This window comes from Hemicordylus capensis, chromosome 4 (assembly GCF_027244095.1).
Source record: "Hemicordylus capensis ecotype Gifberg chromosome 4, rHemCap1.1.pri, whole genome shotgun sequence".
Classification (NCBI taxonomy): domain Eukaryota; kingdom Metazoa; phylum Chordata; class Lepidosauria; order Squamata; family Cordylidae; genus Hemicordylus; species Hemicordylus capensis.
In genome coordinates, this window is record NC_069660.1 from 220,046,570 (window position 1) to 220,069,357 (window position 22,788).

The 22,788-nt window shown below is 41.9% G+C and overlaps 1 long non-coding RNA gene across 3 annotated transcripts; it reads right to left on the reverse strand.

Moving 5' to 3' along the window:
- Nucleotides 1-17,366: 17,366 nt before the first annotated feature.
- Nucleotides 17,367-22,336, reverse strand: LOC128324671 (uncharacterized). 3 transcript variants are annotated; one of them, XR_008307026.1, is made up of 3 exons: nt 21,780-22,336; nt 20,131-20,294; nt 17,367-17,636 (listed from the first exon to the last, which is right to left on the reverse strand). It is a non-coding gene; the product is annotated as an uncharacterized LOC128324671 (long non-coding RNA). The 3 variants fall into 3 exon arrangements; XR_008307027.1 differs by having other exon boundaries at nt 17,367-18,754; XR_008307025.1 differs by having other exon boundaries at nt 17,367-20,294.
- Between the last annotated feature and the right edge of the window lie 452 nt (nt 22,337-22,788).

Here is a 22,788-nt window from a genome sequence, read left to right on the forward strand (position 1 = left end):
CATTTTTATCTACTGTAACATAAATCCAATTACTCCGAATGCTTAGTTCTGCTCCTACACACCAGCACCATCCTAGGAGTTCAACATGCAGGTGGACAATCTATGTCTGTCTTTATTTCAGTCAGATTAATCCTTCAGCATTCACCTCCTCCATGTCTCCTAAACCATCCTCCCCCTTCTTTGACTTTCCCCCTTTTTATTAGTCATTTTAGGTAGATTGCTTTTTAAATTTCTTCCAAAGAAGAAATATATTTCTTGATTATGAATGTGCTCAGTACTAACTATAAAATACATTTCTTTTCTTGCAGGATAAATGTCACCTTTATTTAAGGAAGGGACACTACCTACAACAGCTTGTCAGCTCTAGCTGATCTTTATTGTTTGCTTGATTATATGCTTTTAAATGTAAATGGTTCCTTCTGGTCTGTTTACCCAAGAATGGCACAATCCAGCCAAATCCAAGCACCCATTGCTTTAGCATACTTAAATCTCACCCACTGAAATTAATGGTACTTCATTTTGGCTGGATTGTACCCTAAATCAATAGGGCAATAGTTGGTTATGTTTTCTTTTCCCCCACCCAGATTGTGGGGGAGATAAGTAATTCTGTCAGATTGGTGGCTTTCAGTCTTCCATATTTGGAATATGTACAAAAGATACAAATATTCTTTCTAGACAACTAAAATATCATTGTTATTCCACACTGCATACTTTAACGTTCAGTGTAGCGGGGCGGGGGGAGGGGATCACACAAATTCAAAATATGACAAATGGAAGGCATTTGAAACTATCAGATTCCTCAAACACAAACTTGGCTTTTGGCAGTGCAGTTTCTGTCTTCTGTGGAACACTCTGCAGCTAAAGGATTATTAAAGCTAATTTGTCAAAGTTAAATGCAAATTATGACAAGCAAGTTTTCATTAAGTAACCAGTTGATTTTTCATGTAGTTTCAGGTATAGGTAGCATCACCTCAAGAACTGGGAAGCAGTTACACAATTCCCTGAGAACTTTAGTATTCTGTGTTTTACAAAAACTGCAGGCGAGAGCTGAGCTCGAACAGGCGTTGTCACATTAGTTACTGTCAAAAAAAAGCAACTCCTTTTGTCAGCATGCCTCCGATAGCCTGCTTAGTAGAAAATGGGTAAAAGCCCCAAAGGCTCTAGGGAACTGTGCAGTCTCTGCATTAATCCACAGGGCACAGTTTGGGCCCTGAAAGCAGAACGGTTGGTTTTATGTGCACCTTGCCAAACACTTGAGACATTCCTGATCTGACTGAAGTAAAGCCTAGGCAAATACCCTTTATCTGTGGAAGCCTTTCCCACAGCCCATATGACTGGTAACGTGGCTGCCCTAGCCCCACTTCCAGCCCTGCCAGAGGGAGATACGCTCATCAAACTGCTGCTTCCAAGGGCCAGAAGCTTTCCCAAGCTGTGCCCTGTGGGCTTGCTCAGGGTTGTACATGTTCCTTTTAAAAAATCAGCCTTTGGGAGTAGGCCAGGCCACAACCAGGTTTTCTTTGCTGTTCCATGGAAGGAACACGTCCCACATGAACATGCAAACATACACATAGAAAGTTGGAACAAAGATATGGCACAGTAATACTAAAGATGGTGTATTCCTTTGGATCACAAACAACTGTGCTTGAATCGCTTGTCTCTCCTATAATCTGAGGCTTACTTTTGGTCCAGAGGAAGGTTTCTTCCAAAGGGATTTGGAAATATTAATTTCCACATGCACAATTCCATATGTGCATGTGGAAATTAACATTTCCAAATCCCTATATCAAGTTGCTGCATGTCTTAAGTCACACAAAAATTGTATTCAGCTCCACTGAACTCTTCCTGCAGTCCCTTTCAGCACATAGACTGAGGCCATCCTTGAGGAACAGAGGTACAAGTGACATAACTTCCAGTGCCTATAAAAGAATTTATTACAGCAGCTGGCAACTGTTCAATTTGTTTAGCTCTAAGCTAGGAGAAGAGCAGACCTCAAGTTGTGTGACTGAAAGTGGTTATTACAAGATTATATATGATGGCAGTAAACACAGGCAGGGTTCTATAATGAAAAGCCTGGGCAAAACTCTGCCTTCTTTAGTACTTTGGATTTTACCAGGTGCTCATTTGAATAACATAGGAGAAAACAAATGGATTAATATGACATGTTTACTTCCTGGAGCAGATCTACTAATTGCAGCTGTGAATGCTTACAAAACCTGACATCATATATATATATAAACTATCCTTGTGGATTGACATGAAATGCAGATTGAATCTACACATTTCATGTCAAATTCTTCCCATAACTTGTTGCAATGCTTACCCCACCCCATGACATGACATGATCATATCATGAGTTTCCCCACACCTGCCCTACATTGTTGGCTGGCAATGATGGAGGAAACTCAGTATGATGATGTCACATCACAGGGCAAGCTCTCCTATATGTTCCAAGTCATGCATAGGAATACCACTTTCTTTTGTGTTGGAAAATGGTAAAAATGTGTAGGTTATAGAACCCATTTTAGGTATACTAATGTGACATAGATGGAATACAACATCAGTTATTGGATGGTACTCTTGTTCACAGCAATAGCAGAACTTGGATTTGTGAGCAGTAGCACTATCAGTTTGAAGGAAACCAGGTGCACACTGCAGGGTGCAATTTGTATTTTCTGCCTCTGGCACAAAAACACTGTGGGCCAGCCCAAGTAATATGCATGTTCATTGGCCCAAGATGAAACAGCAGTGACAAGCAAAAAACAAAAACAACCAAAAAAACCCCCTACTCATCTTTTTAAGAGCCAAATGCTTCAAACCTCCTGGTTCTCCATTTGTGCTGATTCTGTGGCACATTTAACTTAGCAAAATTAGTTCATGTTTCAGAACAAATCACTGAGCGTGGAATTGCTGTAGGTTGGTTCAGCAACAAAGTAATAGAACTGTCGCATTTTATTCCAAATGTTTCCGGGCATCATGATATTGTCCAAAAGCACTTGTGTGTTTAAGGAAAGGGTGACAAACTAATTGATATGTCTCCAAATCAACTTCATATATCAATAAGGCCACCACCCATAGAATAAGCAAAATATCTTTGCAGAGTTATTCCCCCACTGCTTCCTTTGTCCTGTCCACCAATTCCTCTTGCATGCATCCTGTCTTCATTGGCTTCATGGTACCATGTTTGATTGCCTCCTGTCCTGGGTTTGTTCTTTTCTCAAAACTTAACTAATAATAATAAAATTTACTCTGCTACAGTGTTCACGTGCCTTGTGCTCAGCAGTAATAGCAGACCAATGAACTAAGGCGGGTAGAAAAGCACAAACATAAACTCTCTTTATTAGGCTTTTCCCACAGCCTCCTGCTAGTTGTTATCTTTGAGAGAATGGCTGACATGTTGCACAGCTTTAGAACTGCGTAACAGAAGCTGTGTCCATGGAAGACTGCATTGCAGCCCAGCACGTTGCTGAGCAGAGAAAGGTGCACAGGAGGAGCAGGAGTTATTTTCACTGCTCTCTCCTCACTCCAAAAGGTCTTATTGATTTCAAGAATATGTCCTTGAGGGCTGCACAGCCCCTACAAAATTCCTTTTGGAGGAAAGAGGAAGCAGTGGTAATTGCTCCCCCCCGCCCTCCATGTACTTTTCTCTGTTCAACCACACACTGGGTGAAGTTTCAATTTCAGAGTCTTCCATGGACACAACACCTGGCTGTTAAACAGTTCTAACACTGAGCACAATGCCAGTCAATGTAATTGCCCTCAGTTGCAGGCCCTAAAACCATTCATAGTCCACTTTCCTCTGGCTCAGTTGTTTTATGTGCACTGTTGTTGCACATAATAATGGCTTAATAGACCATGTGCTGGTCCTCATCTACAGTCCTCTCTATAGATATTCCTCTCTCTGTAAAATCTATTTTATGATATCAGAAAGAATCGTTTAATGTTATTTTGCCTAAGAAGAGAAAGAGGCAGTTTGTACCTTTTCTTTTTTATTTCAGTGGAGCAAAGCTGTGTGTGAAGAGAAGCTTCCACACTGTTCAACTTTATACCACATTTGCTTTCACAGAAGATCTATCATCTATTCTCTGAAACTTTCAATTTTGCTCAGGAAGCTTTCAACGTGAGCTTTCGGTCTGCTGTTCTCAAAGGGAAGAAAGATATATCTGTGGTTCGTCTCTTTTAAATTATATACTTAATATCTCTGCCCTCTTACAAGTGTATTTTGTATTACACTCTTGAAGAAATTCTTTGTGAAGAGTCGCATCTAGTTTGAGTCAGCTGGGGATTAGAATAGTTAGGTAGATCATACCATGGCATCAGGTAATGCATTAATAATCTCCTTATAATAGAGTAACCCATGCTAGCTCTATATCACTGGTCTGTTTCACCATCCCTTTCCACAAAATGAATTACTACAGCAACACACCTTCACACATAGCGTGATTAATATTTTATATGCCCTTATCTGTCCAGATATTTTTTCTAGAAGGAGTATATTAAAAAACAAATGAAACCCAAGATGAAGTATCTGTCAAGAAAAAAAAAGGACAGGAACTGATTTATAAAGGATCAGGGATAAATTTTAAACAAAACAAGAGCATGAAGATAATTGCATACCCCTTGAATTCTTGGGAAAGTCAATACCCATTATTCCCTTTCCTTTAGCGTATCCAAATACAAATAGACATGTTCCTGGAGCAATGTGGGGGCAACCATGGAGGGAGTGACAACCATATTGCTCCAAGTGTGTGCAAAGAGGGTTTTTGCTGTGGCAAATGGTTCATACATTATTAAACAGAAGCACTATAAATGCTACAGGAGCATTGTGATAGCTGTTTTTCCAGCATTTGTAATGTTTAAAGCCCCACAATGACATGAGCAGGGCTGATTGCATAAGGACAGAAATTCCTCTTTCCTGCTGTCTTCAAGACTCTGGAAAAAATCTATCATTTGCCAGCTAAAGCTTCCCTACAGTTCATTACTTATGACTCCTTTGGGATAACATGGCTCCTTGGAGATGGGACTCCATTTTCTACCTAACTGTATATTATTCTAGAGAAAGAGGAGCTTTCTTTCTTTCTTTCTTTCTTTCTTCCTTTCTTTCCTCAAGTTTAGCAATATTATCCATTTCACACTCCATCCATGGTAGCTCTCTACTTTTGCCCATTCTTTGCAGAAGAAGAGGAAGAACAAAGGGGAGGGACAAAAGCTCCCTATGCACTTAATCAGGCAAGACTAGGCTATTTGCTAAGTGTCACTTGAGATGGATGTGATGTCACACCTTGGTGGATAGATGAAAGCCTAGGCCCAGGAAAATGATGAAGAGAAACCATCAGCCCTTGAATGCAATGAAGGCTTTTAAAAAGATTTTTTTTCCCCTTTTCACACGGAGAATGATCAATCTAGTAGTGTTGTTGCATTTAGTTTCAGAAGAGGATGCTTCAGCAGTGTTATCTTTCTACCTAAGTATTAGCCATTAGTTGTCCTGTGAGTTACACAACAAGGGAAAAGATATCCGGGCAATGAAAAATAGCAATGCAATACTTAGTATGCCACTAAGCATGCTCAGATTTTCCTCCTGTGCTTTATTTAAAAGCCCATAAATGTTTCCATTTTAAGAAGATCTGTCCTCTCAGGGCCAAGAGTTATGAAACCCCCTGGATGTCTTCCAAACCCCACCCCCCAGAACATCTCATTTCTGTTTCCACATACAGAACCCTTGCCTGTCCCTACCCATCCAAAATTTCTCAGGTGGGACTGGCATAACTGTGAGAGCAGTAATGGCCCAAGACACTTTGTCACTCCAAGCAGCAGCCATGATGTTATGCATCTCCTCTGCAAAGAGTTGCCTCTCAGGTTATGTGCTGCTTGGGTTCTTTGTGACTTGGGTCAGCAGTATTTGGGAAGATGAAAGAAGCTGCAGTTTGCTCCAACCTATCCTGTACAATCTCAAGCCTCTTCCCACCAAGCTTCTTGCCCCCAATCTTCCCCATAACTTCCACTGCTACAACTCCAAGAACAACACCCACCACCACACTAGCATAAGGACTCCTGGATGCCAGGAGATGGCACACAAATCCATGGGTGCTATTGTAGTTTGTCCAGATATTTTGGGATTCTGTCACATACATACACTAGATTCCATAATAGATTCCATAATTTCTAGGAGGTTCCTTGGAATATAGCTTGCCCACCATGTAGCAATGCACAGCCAGGTGGTGCAGCCCTATTGTGGATTGTCTTTATCTGTTTTTCTGGCCCAATTCATACGTAACACAGAACCGGGACCCCCACTTCTGCCCTCCCTGCACACGCTTTCCTGTCTGAATTCAGCCATAAGCGCTGGCCTCTGCAGTCTGCGAGACTGCAGAAAGGAGTGGAAGCTGGCGGCTGGGATTCCTCCTTTGATTGATGGACAGCTGCGGCAGACAATCAGGACAGAAAGAGGGAGGAGCTTCCTTCTCTCAACTCCAGTTCCAAGGAAGGCTGCCTCCTGTTCTGCATTTGGATTTAATGGAGGCAGCTGCAAACCAGAGGGCCTAAGCAGAGAACCTCACTTCAAACTGAGGGTTCAAATTGGAGTTTGGTGAGTGAATCCTCTGTTTGAGTTAGGGTCCAAACTGTGGTTTCACGCATTTGGACACACAGTCACACAAACCCCAGCCACGTGTAAATGGGGTTTTGTGCAATGTCCGAATGCAGCTTCTGTCTGTCTGTGAAGTTAAAACAAGTCTCACTATGACCACAAATGACTCCATATCTAGAACAGAGTTTGTTTTATCTCAAATGAAACTGGATGTGATTGGCAAGGCCAGCCCAAGTATGAAACAGGGTGAAATGGGCTGCTTCAGGCAGCAGACCCTGGGTCAGTTTCAGGAGTTACATGGCAGCCCACTCACCACCCGTAGCCCATGAATGATGGCCTGCAGATGGAGGGAAGCAAAATGGCACCGCACTGCTTTCTCATCCCCTTCTTAATAGAAAATGAAGGAATGGGGAGAGATTTGAAAGAAGGAAGAAACTGGGGTGTGACCTTAATAGGGGAAAAATAGAAAGGAGAGGAAAGAGCACCTCTTTGATGCTCTGCTTAAAGTAGAAGAATGTCATTGGCTGGCACTGGTGATTGTCAAGGAAGTGTGCACTTTTCACAAATAGTACATTGATAAGCAGTTCCATAAAAGGGCATGTATAAGGCTTAGTTCCAACAGTGTAGAAAAAGAAAATGCATTAGTGCTGTTCTAAGACTCTTGTACGAGTGCCAGTCAAATTTTTTTTTACAGCACAGCACCACAGAGTATTGAGGATTGCATTGCAATATGAGAAACATCCAGATTAATGAAGTGCTGATGCTGCTATTGCTGCACTGGTGCTATGGGGAAGGGGCAATTTCCATCAATATCCCCTTGCCTTTGAAGCCCACTGTAACTCATGGAAATACATCCCTGTGGGTTGCCCAGCCCTCGGGAACATATTTTCAGATGGCACAGTGAGCTTCAGAGGGGAAAGGAGAGAGCTGAAAATCACCCCTTCCCCATAGCACCAGAGCATTAGCAGAATCAGTGCTTTGTTAATCTGGATGTCACCCATGGTGAATAAGGAATATCCATACCATACCATACTCTAGTGGCCCATCAAAGGTCTTGTGCAATGTGCTCAGAAGAATTTGTGAAAACAGAATAACTTCTCTGGATTTGGAGTCAGTCACACAAACCCTCACACAATGCTCTTTTGCTAGGTTGGAAAACCCGTGCCACAAATTAAAGAGGATTCCACTAGCAGAAGGGCATCTTTGTATCCAAGCCCATATATTTAACTAAACTGTATTCAATGGTGTCTTAGTTCTGCTTGATTAAAGATGAGAAATACATGTATAAGCTTTTAAGAAGAACTCTCTCTCTCTTTCTCACACACACCACTAGGCATATGTCCAAGTACACCCTAGCTTCCTTAAATAGCATTTGGAATTTTGTTTGGGGGGAGGTGTCACTTGACAAAGATTGCTTAACATTTCAACTAAATTCTATTCTAAGGTTATACGGAGCACAACCCAAATAGACATTATTCTCAAGAACAGATGTTGAATCACAATGAAAAATGGCCATAGCTCTTTGGTTAGAATTTCAAATCTCTTTAGAGAAAGCATCATTAGAGAGCTGCAGGTTGCTGTTTTTGCTCTCGGGACATTCTTCACTGCTACTAGCAATTCTGTCATTAAATTAGACTCACTTCATGTTTGTCATAAAGGTGTAACATGAAGAAGTGGTCATGGAAGGTGGCATAATAAGTTTCAGTCACTCTACAACAGGATTCCCAACTTTGGGTCCACAGATATTGTTGGACTACAACTCTGATCATTTAGGAACATAGGAAACTGCCATATACTGAGTCAGACCATTGGTCTATCCAGCTCAGTATTGTCTTCACAGACTGGCAGCGGCTTCTCCAAGGTTGCAGGCAGGAATCTCTCTCAGCCCTGTCTTGGAGAAGCTAGGGAGGGAACTTGAAACCTTCTGCTCTTCCCAGTGTGGCTTCATCCCCTGAGGGGAATATCTTGCAGTGCTCACACATCAAGTCTCCCATTCAGATGCAACCAGGGCAGACCCTGCTTAGCTATGGGGACAAGTCATGCTTACTACCACAAGACCAGCTCTCCTCTCCTCTTCTCAGCCACAATGGCATTTGTGGGTCATTTTGTGGACCCATAGTTGAGTACCCCTGCAATATTGCTGCACAGACATGGCTCTTTTTCTTGCTTAAAAAAGCAGCTAATCCCCAGTGGCTCAGTTCTGTGAAAAGTATATTTGATATATTTTAACTCTTCGTGCATACAGTTAGCTCAGAGGGAAGAGTTTTGGGTCCAGTTCTCATTTGATATTCTATTTGTGAGGCAAAACTATTGCCCTTAGCTGCTTAGACATAACCAGGGGCTGCTGGATCTTGTTGAAGGATGGAGAGAAGCCCACTGAGAAGTGCTATGTCATTTATGCAACTTTCCAGTAAATCTATTTTCTTAAACAACCCACTCACACAGCATTCCATCACTCTTCACATACTTTCGTGCTAGATTTAGTGTTGGACAAGTTGTTCAGTCATAATTCCCAAGTTACTGCTTACTAGGAGTCTGTGGGCAAAACTACACATGATGTTAATCATGTCATTGCAAGCATGTCAGGGGGCTATTTTCTTTTGTGGCGGCTCAATCCGGAATAGGACTATGCAAATGGAGACCTATAACATCCTGCCCCTGCTGCAGTCCCAATACAGATGCCTCCCATGGGTGCTATTTTCATCCAGATTGGTCCCATGTGCATGTTATGTAAAAAGAAAAATCACTGACATATTTAAGAGAGTGCCTTCTCTGTCGTGAACCCTGCCACCTATTAAGAGCATCTGGAGAGGTCCGGTTACGGTTGCCACAAACTTGTTTGGTGGCAACTCAGAACCGAGCTGCCCCAGGGCTTTGGAATGCGTTCCCTGCTGATTTTTATCTTTTTATGCATTTTAAATGTGTTATATTTTATGTTTTAATTCTGTATACTACCTGGAGATTTTTATACTAGGTGGTATAAATTCATTACATACATACATACATACATACATATGTACGTACAGTTTATTTCCAGTGGGTATCCTGTTATGCAACTACATTTGTGTAATTTTACACCAGAGTAGAGCTGCTCTGATTTAGACAATTGCAGCAGTGCAGTGTGTCAGCCACTAGCTCCGGCATGATTGCAAGATGTACTAAAGTCATGTGTAGTTTTGTGGTGAGAGAAACCCTGTGGTTTCTTTCACATCCCTTCTAGGGATCCCCTTTCTTCTAGCTTTTCTTCCCAAGCCCTTGTATGAGGAGGCCATGGCTGCTCCCAACACAGCAATCCCAGTCTAGTTTTCTGACTCTCTCCTTGGAGAACCATCTTCCCCAAGCCAGTTCCACACACACACATACAGAGAGCACCTCTGAGATATTTTGGGGGCATAGTTTTCTGTTTGGTTGATCAATCCAATTAATAGCACATTTCTTTGCTGAAACTTTATCAACATTCTGTATGCAGCAAGAGAGCAGCCCAACAGAACTTCCCAACTGACTGTACTGGTGCAGTGGGGAAGCCCTCTATGCCACCCAAAAATATATTCCCATAGGCCGTGCAGCTCTCAAGAACATGTTTCTGGATGACACAAAGAGCTTTCTTGGGAAGGGGAAGGTGTCCAAAATTGTCACATCCCAGCTGCACTGGGAAGCTATCTTTGGTTGCTCTCTCATGGCACTGGTATACCCCTGCTCTGTGTGTCAGACACTGATAATAAATCAAATGTACAGCTCAGATTCCTATCTGGCCCAACTCTGAGATGTCAGGAGGGCCAACAATGTCCCTTCTGGCTGTTGGGTCAGGGGTTTCAGGTTCAGTTAGAATTCTGACATTTTTGTTGGAGCCCGCTCCCAACTCCTCCTCCTCCCTGCCCTGTCTTCTCCTCATCCTCATCTCTTGCCTGGGACTGGATGGGGGCCAAGAGACAGCATATGTGATGCCCTCTTTGCTGTATATGGAGCACTAAAGCACAGGCTCACCACTAACTTTCTAGCACAGATGAACAAAGATGTTCATTCATAATCTTTGGTGCAAAATGATGAATGACCATCCACTCTCAGAACACCTCAAAAATTGAAAATAACAACAAAACCCAGTATTCCATTGGCTTGTGGTTTGGGGAGTGGTTGGTACCCCATGCACTACCCCATAACTTGTTCTGGCCCACCCTGGTTTCCGCCACATTGAGTTATGGAGCTGCTGAAATCCCCATTACTCTCTATGGGGAAAAGCTTAAAGATGCACAGACCTCAGAAATTTGTGAAAAATCACCCCTTTGGCCAATTTTTTTGAAATTTGGGTGGTTGCTTCCTTCCACCCATTGGGCACTACCACCCACAACAACCTGCTCTGGGTCACCCTGGTGCCACGCACATGGAGTAGCTTCCACTCATTGGGCACTACCACCCACCTGACTCTTTTGCCCCTGGAACCCATTTTTTGCCCCAAATAGATTCAGATTCAGATTGATTCAGATCCAAATTGAATCTGGGATTATGCAGGGGGCAGATTCAGACCCAAAACAAATTGGGGATGATTCAATTCAGGTACAAATGGAATTGGAAAAATTGATTCATGCACATCCGTAGTGCTGAGGATGTGGGCATTTTAGGGGTTTGTTTTGTTTTGTTTTTAAACTATTGGGGCTGTGCTGTTTTGGACAATTTGTGGACAAAACAAATCACCCCTTTGCTAGCTGGCCAGATTTGGGTCCGAAACAAATTGCCCAGATTTTGGACCTGAAAAATTTGTAGATTCAGACCTCCATTTTGTGACAATCTCTCTTGCTGTCTCCATTTTGTGACAGGATTAAAAAAAAAAAAATCCTGCCCTCCCAAGCTTCAGATTGGTAACTTACAGTGTGCAATGATTGGCTGGCAATTCCCCCCTTGTTCCAGATTGGCTCATTTCCATTCAAAACTTGTGTTCCCAGGGGTGACTGACCCCGCATTGGCTAGAAGAAGGGTCAAAGAAGGGACAAGGGGGGAGTTCAAAGGAGAGATTTTTAAATGTACTTGAGGAGGCAGGCAGCCACCATTCTGCCTTTCTGCCTCATGGCCAGCTAGCACAGATGAGAGATGAGAGAGAGAAAGAGAGAGAGCATGTGCAGCCAGAGGAGCTTTGTTTTGCCTTGCTTGCCTGCTGCCTGGAGTGGATTCTCTGTTTTTTGTTCATGCTTTTCTGATTGAGGAAAAGAGAAGAGAATTTTTTTAACCCCTTCCTGCTACTGAGAGAATCACTGCGTGCTCTTGCTCTCTGTGAAAATCGATTTGGGTACAAACTGATTTGTACCTGAATCTACCTGTTTCTGGAGATTTGTGGACAAAACAAATCACCCCTGTGCTAGCTGGCCAGATCTGGACCCAAAACAATTCAAGGGGTGATTTGATTTGGGTACAAATCAAATCAAAAAAATCAATTTGTGCACATCCCTAAAAACTATGATTCTCACAAACATCAGTGTCACTTGAAGATCTAAAAGGAACTTAAAGAGGAAAAACACATTTCCTTTACACAGAAGTTGTGCTAGAAAGTTAGAGGCAAGGCTGTGACTTAGTGCTCCATATAGAGGGAACAAGACATCACATAAGCCTCTCTTGGTGCCCATCCAGTCTCAGGTAGAGGAGGAGGAGGAGGAGGAGGAGGAGGAGGCAGAAGAAAGTGGGGAGTCCAACAAAGTTCTGACATGACAGTAGAGATCCCTGTTCGAGTTCTTACTGAGCTTCCTGCTACTGTGGTGGAACTCCACCTACTAATGCCCACCAAAGGATGCCTGTCAGACCTAACACAACATATAACCCTGTACGGCTACACATCCCTGTCCCCTTTTCCAAGATTGGCTAGGCTTATCAGGTCCAGCCTCAGAGCAGGGACAGGGAGGGGGTTGAGCATCACCCTGTGCCTCCTCTATCACAGGCTGCTTGCTCCTTGTGACGGCTCCTCTCTGGGGGGCTCTGACACTCTCCACCAGCCAACCTCTCATCCCCGGCTGGCTCCTTATATGGCTTCTCACAGGATATGCATCAACCACCCCCAATTATGGGGCCAACGCCCCTCTTTATTCCTTGTAATTGACTACCCTTTACAGCTGTTGCCAATGCCGTTCCCCCTTCTCCCTCCTCCTGCTCAGACCCCCTCCCTTCGGGAGACATGCTGCTGATGTTATCCTCGCATGCCTCCCCTTCAGCCTTTTCAAGGCTCTGCTCCTCCTCCACTGGAGCCAAGTCCCTGCCTGTTGGCAGTCTTTCCTCTGCTTCTCCCCGGCTGCCACCCGTCCCTGTCGCCTTGGGACCATTTACCACTCCATCTTTGGAGGTAAGGACAGCCGGCCTCGCCGGACAAGCCCTAATATACAACATTACAGAGAAGGCTAAACAAAGATCACAGTGTGATTATGATCTTTATTTGCACATTATACATTTAAAGTATTAACTTGTTATCCCTAATGGTTTGTTTCCTCTGCCTTTTGGGATAATTTCCTTTATATCTGTTCATGTGTCACTGAGAAAGTGCTGCCTTATCAAATGCAACTTGGTAATAAATACCTTGCACTTTTACAACTGCGAGCAGTAGTATGTCAGTGATGTTCACTGAGCTGAACATGGTAGTGGGCTGGGATAGGAGGCCTGGATAGCATTTTATGAATCATTTTCATAGCCTCTCTCTTTCTCCTTCTCCCTCTCTCCCCCTCCACAAAGGCAGACTAAGGAACATGAAGGTCCTTGGCCTAAATTTGATTCCTGCTTCAGAGCTGAACGAGACTACAGAAAATAGCAGGCACTGTGGGAGTTTGCATATTCAATTGATCCTCTTCTTAATCCAGCTCAAATGTGAAGGTCAACGCTTTTGTCTACAAATCACAGCTCCTCCATCCCATTGCATTAGCCCCTGCCAAGTTTACCAACAGACCTGACAGTGTAGATAAGTATTTCCTTGTGTGTCATCCAGAAGACACAGATAGAAGCTGTAATGTATGTGCTCCTGAACTAGCTCCAATACAGATAACAAAGATATTGTCTTTGTTTAAACCAAACATGTCCACTAAAAAGTTACCTTGACTGTCAATTGCAAATATACAGGGACTGAAGGCACAGTTTTGTGCATACCTTGGTTTTTCATGGATCTTATATCATTTCTGAAGTCATTACATGATGATCAGGACTGTTTGGTTGAAGATTTAATTGTGCAACATCTGTTATTAGAAGCATATTAGCTATAGTATTGATAAAGAGAGCTTTGACTTGACCAAACTTTGCTTTTGCTTGGATAGAAATCTAGGCCTTTTGTCCTCAAAATTGACCTTACAGAAATTTGTGGATCAGAAATTCTCTGAGTGGGGAATTCCATAAGTAAAGCAAACAGGTAGTGAAGTAACAAAGGCCAATAACTAAACGTTGAGGGAATTTCAACATGGATACAGAAAAACAAAATCAAAAACCTGCAGACATTCAGCAATTTAACAAAGTGGAACATAACAACATCTGGGAAATTCTTGGGGACTGGTCATATAAAATACTCATGTAGGTGAGAGGTCCATTGAAAAGCAAGTAAAAAGCTATGACCATAGTAGGGGTATAAAAGTAATTGTATTAGGTTATACGGGGTCTTGAGATTTCACTGGAAGTCTGAGCACTTTCAGCTAGCTGAATTACCTTGTTTCTGCTGCATCCTTTCTTTGATTTGTGGTAAGGCCTAATAAACTGTTTGCAGGGGTACAGTAAGAGTCTGATCATTGTCTTGGGAGTCATTAGAGTAAATACCTGGAAAGACCTTTTCTTCTGAACCAAAGAATATCTTCTGAGGTTGTGGCCAAGCCCAGAGAGATTCTCTTAAATTATTTAAATAAAAATCTCGCAATTAAAAAAAACCAAGCTGGAGAATAAAACAGCTAGAGAAAGTTGGTGATTCTCACTGGAGATGTTTTCCATAGTTTAGTATTTGGAAATCACCATTTTGATAATGGGGAATCACCATTTTGGATCATTTCACTAGATTTTCTCCCACTGCTATTTTAATGACCTCCAAAAACACTATCTTCATCCAAAGTGATGAACAAAATATATTATACATTGTATTTTATTCTTGAAAAGGCTGAAGTGGAAGCATTTTACAACATTTCATAGTGAATTTTGTCTGTCAGTACATTTTTCCATGTAGTATATAAATTATGTATAATATGACTGTGTATTATAAATATTTATAATACATTCACTTAACCTCAATCCATCAAATAAATTCAGTTATATATGAAGAACTTTCAGGGGAAAGAAACAGCTTTGATTAAATTGATAGAACTTTTAAGTTTATTGAAACTAACATGCTATATTTGCCCCCACGCTAATTATTATTCTCTTTATTAAAAGAGATACACCATGTTCTGATACACCAGAGGGGTGTGTGTGTGAAATCCAATAATTCATATATTTTTAAAGGAAATTAGTAATTTTATTTCTAATGCCTGTAGTACAAGAAGAAGAATTCTATTAATAAATCACATGTTGTTGTGTACACTTGCCTTGGAATTATCTGCAAAAGTGAACATTCATTCAGGCTGTAGAAAATCCAAGCATCAAGTTATGACATGTATATTTAAATGTGTGAATGGTACAAAGCAAATGATGGCTGACATACAGTGCAAGGATACACCAGTGCAGTGAGAGAGCAGCCTAACCAAACTTCTCAGCAAACTGTAATAGTGCAGCAGGGAAGCAGCAATTTTTGATGCCCTCCTGTTCTCCAGGAAGTCATCGGTGCCACCCAAAAATATGTCTCTGAGAGATGTGCAGTCCTCAGGGACATATTTTTGGGTGGCACAGAGGATTTCTTTGGGAAGGGGAAATCATCAAAAATTGCCTTTTCACTGGTGCAGTGGTACAGTTAGTTGGGAAAATCTGTTAGGCATCCTATGCTCTGTATGTTAGCCACTAAGTTAAATTTGTAATTTAAGAATCTGACAATTACCCACAAAGTTCATTTGAGGCAATTGTTACTTAGATTATTACTACTGGGGAATCTGCACCCCACACTCTTGCTGATGGAAGAGGCCAACTTTAATTACACAGCATGTCAATCCATCTGAGGGTCAGCTAATCTGGCTCTCCTGCTAGTTTTCTGGAGAACAGATCAACTCCTGAGAGTACAGAACTTAGCTACTCCCAGATCAGAGCTGGCAGCTCTTGAAATTTCACCTTCCATGTTTTTAAACTTACTTAGGTTTCAGAACTCTCCAGATCAATCAAAGAGTTGGCTTTCCATTGATTTGGGTCATATCTAAAGACAGTCTGCAAGTCTCATCAAGTTTTACTTTTTCTTCATTAATGGGTCTGTTTCATAATATTTTCTAAGGAGGAAAACTATTTTCAAAGCTGTTCAGACCAATCAGACAAATAAAACATATAGAACTGAAAAGCAAATCAAGTCACACCTGGAAAATGTTCAGAGATCATTATATTAATAAGAAATAAGATGTGCTTCATGTAAAAACAACTGTTCTTACTGCTCTGTCAGAAGCGAGGTAGTTTTTAGGGAAGGTTTTTCTGTGCACCAGTAATTCCTTAATTAGAATTCTGTTTCCCTGCAGTAACTTTATCCCTTCAAGTGTACTGAATCCTGGGCTTCCTTGATGAAACCCCTCCAAAATAATTCACTGCTGTCAAATTATTATTATTGTTGTTGTTGTTGTTGTTATTAGTTAAATTATGGTTTAAAGAGACAAGCCAGAGGTTGCCAGTTTGAATCCCAGCTGGTATCCCAGACTATGGGAAACACCTATATTGGGGAGCAGCAATATAGGAAGATGCTGAAAGGCATCATCTCATCTTGCACGGGAGATGGCAATGGTAAACCCCTCCTATATTCTACCAAAGAGTCGACATCGACTAGACAGCACACTTTACTTTACAGCTCTCTTTGGTCAATGAAAGTTTCCATGAGGTTTGCTTCTCCAGCATTTAGCAAGAGCTTAGCAGAAAGAAATTGAGGAGCCTTCACTATATGCACCTACTGATCAAGCAATTATGCCCATAAATTTTATGAGATAAAAATTCCCAGCATTCTATCGGCTATCTCTTACTCACTTTTTATGTGTGTATACTGTATAGTAAACGGATGCTGTGTGTAATCTTGATCTCCATGTTTTTTTAAAGCCTCTGAACAGCACAATTGCAGGACATTTTGAAAATAACACCTGGCAGGTGTCAGCTGCTGCTCAAGACGGGTCAGGAGTGTTTAGTCATTCATGTGAGCTATTGCTTCAGACTTCTTGTGCAAAGGCAAAATGAGAGCATCGATAGAAAACAAGAGCTCCCCAATAGAAAGGTGCAGTCTATGTAGAATATTTTTGTGAACACTGACTGCTGTCCAGACTAAAGTCACAAAAGCAGGACAACATTTTGCACATGCAATGTGGGAGGGGTATTTCCTCCAATTTCCACCCCTTTAGTCTGGATGTTGGCCACTATGCATAAATAAGAAAAAAAGCATAAATGACAGGCTTCCCCCCACCCCAGTAATGAATGGATTTCCCTCTAGCTGATCAAGAAGGAAGTTCATTAAAACAAATTATATTAAAATAATTGTAAAATGATTCTAAAGTATTAAAGTAAAGTAAAGTTGTGCCATCAAGTCGGTGTCAACTCCTGGCGACCACAGAGTCTGGAGTTTTAAAGTATTCGCCACCCCATAACAAATTGCTCTCTGGGCAGCTCACAACACAGCATTAAAATATGAAATAAAAACACACAACACATTAAACCAAAAGAGAAAACAGAAAAAACAATGCAAAATATAATACAAAGCAATTTTAAAACTCTTTTAAAAATCAGTTAAAAAACAAATTTGAAAATCACAGTTTAAATGACCTGAGTGAACAAAAAGGTATTTTAACTGAGTGCAACCCCATCTAGAAAAGGCTGAATATAATTTACTGGCCAACACCACCGGCCAACAGTACTTCTGTCTTGTCTGGATTGAGTCTCAGCTTGTTCCCCCTCATCCAGTCCATTACTGCATCCAGGCACTGATTCAGGACAGTCATTGCCTCACCTGCACCTGATGAAAAAGAGAGAGATGACAGAGTGTCATCCTCATACTGATGACACCTCAGGCCAAATCTCCGGATGACTTCTCCCAGTGGTTTCATGTAGATAGGAACATATGAACATAGGAAGCTGCCATATACTGTGTCAGATCATTGGTCTATCTAGCTCAATATTGTCTTCACAGACTGGCAGCGGCTTCTCCAAGGTAGCAGGCGGGAATCTCTCTCAGCCCTTTCTTGGAGAAGTCAGGGAGGGAACTTGAAACCTTCTGCTCTTCCCAGAGCAGCAGCATCCCCTGAGGGGAATATCTTGCAGTGCTCACACATCAAGTCTCCCATTCATATGCAACCAAGGCAGACCCTGCTTAGCTATGGGGACAACTCATGCTTGCTACCACAAGATCAGCTCTCCCTATGTTAACAGCATAGGAATGGAACCCTGTGGAACCCCAAAGCATAACTGCCAAAGAGTTGAGCAGTAATCCCTCAGCACCACCTTTTGGAAATGGGCCTTGAGTTAGGAGTGGAACCACCTCCAATCAGTCACTCCCACACCCATCTTGGCCAGCCTCTCCAAAAGATACTGGTCAATGGTATTAAAAGCTGCTGAGAGATCCAAGAGAATTAACAGGGTTTCACTCCCCCTGTCTCTCTCTCTCTTTGCACAGGTCAACCCACAAGGCGACCAAAGCAGTTTCTATTCCAAACCTGGGCTTGACACCTGATTGAAATAGATCTAGATAGACTTTCTACTTTAAGCCCATTTAAATACAAGTCCCATTGTACTCCCAGCACTGTCACCAGGAACATAGCAGAGTCTAGATGTCTCCCCGAGCCTAATCTCCACCACGAAACCCCCACTGCCCCCCATTCCATCTTCCAAACTTATATGGCAGTGTGTGGCAGCAGGGAGATCATGTGATAAGATGTCCATTAGGCCCACGATGCTGATGTGAGCATGTAGGCCATATCCACGATTATCAGAAATCATGGAAATTGTAGCTCACATTCTCCAGTCAAACTTCCTTCATTATATCCATAGACAGATTAGGAGTAGTATTTATTTATTTTAAATTCTTCTCTTGCATTTCTTCATCCCAGTTACAGGATGCCCAAAGTGGCTAACAAACTACAAAATGACAACAATAAAAATAAAATAAAAAATCAAAATCAAATACAATCTCATAAGTACAAACCACGACAAAGTACAGCAATGAAAACAAAGAAAAATACTTCAGAAGAGAGATTTTGGCTTAAATTTCCAGCCCATTTGAAAGAGAAACATCTTCAGCAGAAAATGAAATACTGGAACAAATAGAGCTTGCTTGTTCTCACAAGAGAGTGAATTCCATAGGCTAGGTGCATGGCAGGAATTTCATGGTGGGACATGCAAAAGGCCCTTTCTGATTACCCCAGAGGCAAGCAGAAATGGCGGGGGGAGGGGCGTCATTCAGGTGCTACAAAGAAACACTGATAGAATTCCATAATTCAGATTATCAAATTCAATCTACGGGCATTAATAGGCTGTGCTCATAACTTTGTTCACCATGAACTGAATCTGATAACAGGTCAATCAAGTCAATGAAAATCCTCTAGATGAGCACTTTTCTATCTTAACTGCAAAATACTAGTGCTTGATGGGACAACAGAGAATGAGATAATGGATTATGGTCAAAAGGAGCAGAGGAAATGGACATGAAGCTGGAAGGATTGAAAACACGGTTGTTGTAAATACTAGGAATTTCTTCCACACATCCAGATCATCTCAAAGTCTTTGGTAGACACTAGCCCCAAACTAGAGCCATGCATGTACTATGATGTCTACATGGAACTTTTGTATGAATGAACTGTATGTGCAGATCTTTATCACATACAAATTTTAGTTTAAAAAAACTTTATAGAATTTCAAAATACTGGAATTTCAGGAGTAAACATCTGAATATTAGATTTCAGATTTCTTTGGAACTAGCAGTGATTTCCTGGTTGGTGCAATGAGATAGTCACCCAGTTACAATTTCAATGTTAGATCTCAATTTGGGGTATTAAACTATATCTTTTTTTTAATTACTGTAAACTGTAAATTAGCTTGTTACAAATAACAGCTATTTGTAGTCACTTCATTGTGTTGGGTGGGTCTCATGATTAACCTTCCCTTACCCGAAATACGACTGGCTAACACCATGATTTTAATCACTCTTAAGAAAATGTCACATTTTTATTGCAAAAACAAAAGTAATATTACTAACTACTACTCATATATTCAAAATGGTTAAAGTTCTAACAAAAAACCAGTGTTTTGACTGGATCTACCCAGAGATAAGTCCAATTCTGCGTTTTTGAAGAACATGTCATGCAGATAACAGTATAAAAGGGAATTACATTAGTATTAACCTTGTCGGGAACAAATGGTACTTCAGAAAGGTAAGTGTACTTTTCTGACATGTACAAAAGTCAAATGATAAACTGAAGCTGAATGTGGATGAGGGCTTTCTAATGAGCAATTACCTGTTTGTAGTTATATTGATTAGGTTTGCAGACTGTCAAATGAGTCAGGAGTGGATGAATTTAATAAAATAAATCTTCAGACAAGTCGGAAAATCTCACACTAGTGCTGAAAAGCACCCTTTGGTGACAGATGGTATGAGGTGCCCATCAATTCAAGACTGTATCTGCAGGGTTGATAAAGAAAATGTTACCAGTAGGCATGGAGATGGTATTAATCATCGGCTGCAGAAGAAAAAGGATTAATTATCTTGGTTTAGATCTCTCCTCTGTTCTCTCTAGACCAAGAACTAACTTACATATTACAGACCACTACAGTTGTTTACTTCTGGTTTTCAGAGTGCCACTTTTAAAATCTTACAGCATTCACCAATATAGGGGATTCTCAGCACACCAAATGTGCAAAAACCTACAAATCCTCATCTATTTAGAAATAACTAGCACTGCTTCCTTTTTCCATTCACCATTCCTATTATGTACCATTGCAGAATGTGAAAAGTTTAATCATTCAATATGCATGATTAGCATCATTCAGACTTTATGCTGCATGTGTGTACAGATGTCTGTATACATGTAGTTAGTTTCAGTGTGACTGAACATGCGTTTATTTTAAAAGTGAACATGGGTACAGGGCCCCTCAAATGCAAAGTACAGATAGGAAGTATACTACTGTTCCATGTGTTGAACATAATGGGTGAATAAATGTATGTGTGCACATATCTGTACATGCATACTCTATACACAGATTGTATGTGCATTGAACATACAAAGTGAATAGGGCTACTGTTGCTTTGGAAAAGGTCTTCAGGGTTTTTATCATTTTTGTCATAGTGTTGAAGACTACCTGAAAATAAAGCTGCCAACCAGCAGGACAATTACTAGCCCTGTTGGTTCACCTTATTGTTAGGTGAGGGAGATGAAAGCCAGATTGCCTATCCCTGCCTCATTTTCCAGCTATTTCAATGTTTACATTTTATTTAAATTTCACATTTAAAATATATCTGGAGCATATGCAGTGTCCATTTGGATGAACAGCTGCCCCCTGCCCCCCACCATGCAATAAAGGGCCATGCTGGAGGGTAGTGGGATGTCTGCAGAAGTCAACACGACAGGCACACTCTCAGCACATTGCCATGATAATCGTGTGGGCCAGGAAAGTATTGTTCAAACCAACCATCAGTCACGGGTGTCATAAAAGAGAACCAGAACAGTATAGTGGTCATAACAGGGGTCGGCAGCCTTTTTGAATTGGTGTGCCAAGTCCTGAGGTGATGCCCAGGCTCTTCTGGCCCCACTCAGTGATGCTGGCCAGACCCCTCATGCTGATGTCAGGGGTGGGGCAGTTCTGCCTCATTCCTGTGTGCTTCCTTGGCCTCTCCTTTTTTTCCCTAGAAAAAGCAAGCCTCCCAGCTAGCGAACCAGCTGCAAACTGACTGGGAGAGCCTGAGGAAAAGTGTGGGAAAGAGGTGGAGCTGCCTCCTTCATGCCAATGTCAAAAGTGGGCCACTCCATTGGAGTCAGGAGTGCCACACAAATTCATCTTGCAGGAGCTGGGGTTTCCGACTCCTGGGTAGGAATGCTGGACTGGGACCAGAGAGATCCAGATTTGAATTCCTGCACAACCATGAAGCTCACTGTTTGACAGGACCTACCCTGTACCCTTGACTGGGGTCAGCTGCAATGCCCAGTCAAGCCTCAGAGGAAAGGGGTCAGGGGTTAGCAGCACCAACGTCCTCCTCCTTTGACAATTTTTGTCAGGGGCTGACCCCTCACCGGGAGACTATAGCCCACTCTTCACCACCTCTGCCCCTCATCATGGGCTGGCTTCATTTAAGGCTGCTTTGCAAGCTGAACACTGCAGCCCTCCCTTTCCATTTCTGCCCCATAGCCTTTATTAACACCCCAGATAATTCCTTTCCCTTCCTTTCCCCTACTCGTTTCCCTCCCTCGATCCTGGCTCCTCCCCTCCTGGCAACTCCCACCTCCTTCAGCCTGGTCACACTGCTGACATCATCAGTGGGCGCTGCCCGGCCCGTTCAGCCAGCTGCTGCAGTCCAGCCGCCCACTCTGTCTCCAGACAACCCAGGGACACCGCCCACCTCACCCAACCTGCCTTACAGCTTCCCCCGCATGCTCCTGCTTTCTCTCCTTCCTCCATAGTAAGGCAGGTTGGTGGGCCAGCCAGATGGACACACACTGGGTGATCTTAGAGCAGTTACCATTTTTCAACCTCACCTACCTCACAGAGTCATTGTAAGGGTAAGATTAGGGGACCACATGTGCCACTCTGAGCTCCTTGGAATAACAATCTACTAAATAAATACAATGCTTTAGCTGGATGCATTAGATTCATAACGTTGCTCCTTTGAATATAAATGTTAAACCATTTTATCACCTCAGATGGCTTTGCCAAGAATTATAGCTCTTCCAATAATAGTAACAATGGTATCAAAAACAGCTCTGTTTTCCCCCTATAAGGTCTATGCTCTCCTATAATATGTTCTTGTCTAGAGATCTGCTATCACCGACTGATGGAAACAATATCCACATTAAAAACAAAGGAACGTTGTGCTAGCATGATTACAACAGAGTTAAGAGATGCTGCATCATGTTAGAGTATGGACATTTTAAAATGTTCCCCATTTTTCGAAAGAACAGTTA